Source organism: Seriola dumerili, unplaced genomic scaffold (assembly GCF_002260705.1).
Source record: "Seriola dumerili isolate Sdu_G_001 unplaced genomic scaffold, Sdu_1.0 BDQW01000850.1, whole genome shotgun sequence".
Taxonomy (NCBI): domain Eukaryota; kingdom Metazoa; phylum Chordata; class Actinopteri; order Carangiformes; family Carangidae; genus Seriola; species Seriola dumerili.
In genome coordinates, this window is record NW_019175105.1 from 399,775 (window position 1) to 404,629 (window position 4,855).

Here is a 4,855-nt window from a genome sequence, read left to right on the forward strand (position 1 = left end):
GTCAGCTGTGGATCAGACCTTCAGAGAGGACAGGGACCAGAAACACAAAGCAGAGGAGGACCAGATGTTTAGGCCAGAAGGAGGTCCAGACATTAAAACAGGAGGACCTGGCATTCAGGCAGAGGGAGGAGGAGACCTTCAGAGAGGAGGAGGACCAAACCTGCACAGAGGAAGACCTAGATATTAATGTCTTCCAGAGTCCAATGGCTCTATCAGGTCAGTACAGTCAGTGTGTGGGTTTCTCTGCTGCTGAACGTGGTTCTTGTCGAGAGCAGGTGATGGTGATCCCCTGACAAGAGCTTCAGCCATTGTTGTGTTTACTATACCAGAGGTTATAATACGTCCTCGAGGACAGACTGGACCCTACAGTGACTCAGTATCAGAAACCTGTTAGCATGCTAACTTCTAGCTGATAAGCATGCTAACTTCAGTAGAAGAAAAGACATGATAGAGACAAAAGTCAACATTGGTGTGTGTCTCCACTTCTGGAGAGAGATGTTGGTGAGTAAAGGAACGAAGTTTCTTCTAGACTGCTGAGTAAACAGCTGCTAATGCTAACGTTAGCTATGTAGCATGAGTCTGTGTTGAAATGTGAGAAACCTTTAGGTAGAAACACACTGAATTCCTGTTTCTCTGTTTGTGTTTCCTGTCCAGAGATCATGAGGTTGAACGGTTTCTGTCTGGCGAACACTGAGACCATCCTATTTGACCTGACTCTGCCCATACAGGACATCACCCAATCAGATGACTCCACAGGCAGACGGTGAGCTGTCAATCAGTCTGTTATACCATCTTATTGATAACACCCAGCAGAGGTGGTTTACTGAACATTTTTACTTTCCTTTTAAAGGATGTAACAGACACATGTAGGGGGATAATTAGTAGATGATAATAATATAAATGGTTCAAACCCTTAAAATCTGACCAAAGAACATGAAAGCCATCCACTAATTTAAACCTTAATTGTTCAATTAAGGTAAAGAAATTACAAATTCATGTTTGGTGACCCCTAAATTGTGTCAATAATCCATTAATTTCTCTGTTAATTCAGTCCAAAATTATTATTAATATTGATAATGAAACCCTGAAATCTGACATCATAAACACATTACTTTGAGGGACTGTAATAGATCTTTTAAATACATGTTTAACCTAAATGTGAGACAAATGAATGGTTATAATTTATTCTACTGTTTATATTTACTAAACAACACTGAAACTGGTCTGTTTGATGACTCTTGTCTGACTGTGTCTATCTGTTGTCTGACTGTTGTATGTCTGTGGTCTGTCTGTTGTTGGACTGTTGTCTGTCTGACGTCTGTCTGTTGTCTGACTGTTACCTATCTGTTGTCTGACTGTGTCTGTCTGTTGTCTGCCTGTGTCTGTCTGATGTCTGTCTGCTGTCTGGCTGTCTGTTGTCTGTCTGATGTCTGCCTGTTGCCTGGCTGTCTGTTGTCTGACTGCGGCTGTCTGTTGTCTGTCTGTGGCCTGTTTGTTGCTGGCCTGTGTCTGTCTGTGGTCTGTCTGTTGTTGGACTGTTGTCTGTCTGACGTCTGTCTGTTGTCTGCCTGTGTCTGTCTGATGTCTGTCTGCTGTCTGGCTGTCTGTTGTCTGTCTGATGTCTGCCTGTTGCCTGGCTGTCTGTTGTCTGACTGCGGCTGTCTGTTGTCTGTCTGTGGCCTGTTTGTTGCTGGCCTGTGTCTGTCTGTGGTCTGTCTGTTGTTGGACTGTTGTCTGTCTGACGTCTGTCTGTTGTCTGCCTGTGTCTGTCTGATGTCTGTCTGCTGTCTGGCTGTCTGTTGTCTGTCTGATGTCTGCCTGTTGCCTGGCTGTCTGTTGTCTGACTGCGGCTGTCTGTTGTCTGTCTGTGGCCTGTTTGTTGCTGGCCTGTGTCTGTCTGTGGTCTGTCTGTTGTTGGACTGTTGTCTGTCTGACGTCTGTCTGTTGTCTGCCTGTGTCTGTCTGATGTCTGTCTGCTGTCTGGCTGTCTGTTGTCTGTCTGATGTCTGCCTGTTGCCTGGCTGTCTGTTGTCTGACTGCGGCTGTCTGTTGTCTGTCTGTGGCCTGTTTGTTGCTGGCCTGTGTCTGTCTGTGGTCTGTCTGTTGTTGGACTGTTGTCTGTCTGACGTCTGTCTGTTGTCTGCCTGTGTCTGTCTGATGTCTGTCTGCTGTCTGGCTGTCTGTTGTCTGTCTGATGTCTGCCTGTTGCCTGGCTGTCTGTTGTCTGACTGCGGCTGTCTGTTGTCTGTCTGTGGCCTGTTTGTTGCTGGCCTGTGTCTGTCTGTGGTCTGTCTGTTGTTGGACTGTTGTCTGTCTGACGTCTGTCTGTTGTCTGCCTGTGTCTGTCTGATGTCTGTCTGCTGTCTGGCTGTCTGTTGTCTGTCTGATGTCTGCCTGTTGCCTGGCTGTCTGTTGTCTGACTGCGGCTGTCTGTTGTCTGTCTGTGGCCTGTTTGTTGCTGGCCTGTGTCTGTCTGTGGTCTGTCTGTTGTTGGACTGTTGTCTGTCTGACGTCTGTCTGTTGTCTGCCTGTGTCTGTCTGATGTCTGTCTGCTGTCTGGCTGTCTGTTGTCTGTCTGATGTCTGCCTGTTGCCTGGCTGTCTGTTGTCTGACTGCGGCTGTCTGTTGTCTGTCTGTGGCCTGTTTGTTGCTGGCCTGTGTCTGTCTGTGGTCTGTCTGTTGTTGGACTGTTGTCTGTCTGACGTCTGTCTGTTGTCTGCCTGTGTCTGTCTGATGTCTGTCTGCTGTCTGGCTGTCTGTTGTCTGTCTGATGTCTGCCTGTTGCCTGGCTGTCTGTTGTCTGACTGCGGCTGTCTGTTGTCTGTCTGTGGCCTGTTTGTTGCTGGCCTGTGTCTGTCTGTGGTCTGTCTGTTGTTGGACTGTTGTCTGTCTGACGTCTGTCTGTTGTCTGCCTGTGTCTGTCTGATGTCTGTCTGCTGTCTGGCTGTCTGTTGTCTGTCTGATGTCTGCCTGTTGCCTGGCTGTCTGTTGTCTGACTGCGGCTGTCTGTTGTCTGTCTGTGGCCTGTTTGTTGCTGGCCTGTGTCTGTCTGTGGTCTGTCTGTTGTTGGACTGTTGTCTGTCTGACGTCTGTCTGTTGTCTGCCTGTGTCTGTCTGATGTCTGTCTGCTGTCTGGCTGTCTGTTGTCTGTCTGATGTCTGCCTGTTGCCTGGCTGTCTGTTGTCTGACTGCGGCTGTCTGTTGTCTGTCTGTGGCCTGTTTGTTGCTGGCCTGTGTCTGTCTGTGGTCTGTCTGTTGTTGGACTGTTGTCTGTCTGACGTCTGTCTGTTGTCTGCCTGTGTCTGTCTGATGTCTGTCTGCTGTCTGGCTGTCTGTTGTCTGTCTGATGTCTGCCTGTTGCCTGGCTGTCTGTTGTCTGACTGCGGCTGTCTGTTGTCTGTCTGTGGCCTGTTTGTTGCTGGCCTGTGTCTGTCTGTGGTCTGTCTGTTGTTGGACTGTTGTCTGTCTGACGTCTGTCTGTTGTCTGCCTGTGTCTGTCTGATGTCTGTCTGCTGTCTGGCTGTCTGTTGTCTGTCTGATGTCTGCCTGTTGCCTGGCTGTCTGTTGTCTGACTGCGGCTGTCTGTTGTCTGTCTGTGGCCTGTTTGTTGCTGGCCTGTGTCTGTCTGTGGTCTGTCTGTTGTTGGACTGTTGTCTGTCTGACGTCTGTCTGTTGTCTGCCTGTGTCTGTCTGATGTCTGTCTGCTGTCTGGCTGTCTGTTGTCTGTCTGATGTCTGCCTGTTGCCTGGCTGTCTGTTGTCTGACTGCGGCTGTCTGTTGTCTGTCTGTGGCCTGTTTGTTGCTGGCCTGTGTCTGTCTGTGGTCTGTCTGTTGTTGGACTGTTGTCTGTCTGACGTCTGTCTGTTGTCTGCCTGTGTCTGTCTGATGTCTGTCTGCTGTCTGGCTGTCTGTTGTCTGTCTGATGTCTGCCTGTTGCCTGGCTGTCTGTTGTCTGACTGCGGCTGTCTGTTGTCTGTCTGTGGCCTGTTTGTTGCTGGCCTGTGTCTGTCTGTGGTCTGTCTGTTGTTGGACTGTTGTCTGTCTGACGTCTGTCTGTTGTCTGCCTGTGTCTGTCTGATGTCTGTCTGCTGTCTGGCTGTCTGTTGTCTGTCTGATGTCTGCCTGTTGCCTGGCTGTCTGTTGTCTGACTGCGGCTGTCTGTTGTCTGTCTGTGGCCTGTTTGTTGCTGGCCTGTGTCTGTCTGTGGTCTGTCTGTTGTTGGACTGTTGTCTGTCTGACGTCTGTCTGTTGTCTGCCTGTGTCTGTCTGATGTCTGTCTGCTGTCTGGCTGTCTGTTGTCTGTCTGATGTCTGCCTGTTGCCTGGCTGTCTGTTGTCTGACTGCGGCTGTCTGTTGTCTGTCTGTGGCCTGTTTGTTGCTGGCCTGTGTCTGTCTGTGGTCTGTCTGTTGTTGGACTGTTGTCTGTCTGACGTCTGTCTGTTGTCTGCCTGTGTCTGTCTGATGTCTGTCTGCTGTCTGGCTGTCTGTTGTCTGTCTGATGTCTGCCTGTTGCCTGGCTGTCTGTTGTCTGACTGTGGTTGTCTGTTGTCTGGCTGTCTGTCGTCTGACTGTGTCTGTCTGTTGTCTGACTGTGTCTGTCTGTTGTCTGACTGTTGTCTGTCTGTTGTCTGACTGTGGCTGTCTGTTGTCTGTCTGTTGTCTGACTGTTGTCTGGCTGTCTGTTGTCTGACTGTGTCTGTCTGTTGTCTGTCTGTTGTCTGTCTGTGGCTGTCTGTTGTCTGACTGTGTCTGTCTGTTTTCTGACTGTCTGTCTGTTGTCTGCCTGTTGTCTGACTGTGTCTGTCTGTTGTCTGGCTGTCTGTTGTTTGACTGTGTCTGGCTGTTGTCTGACTGT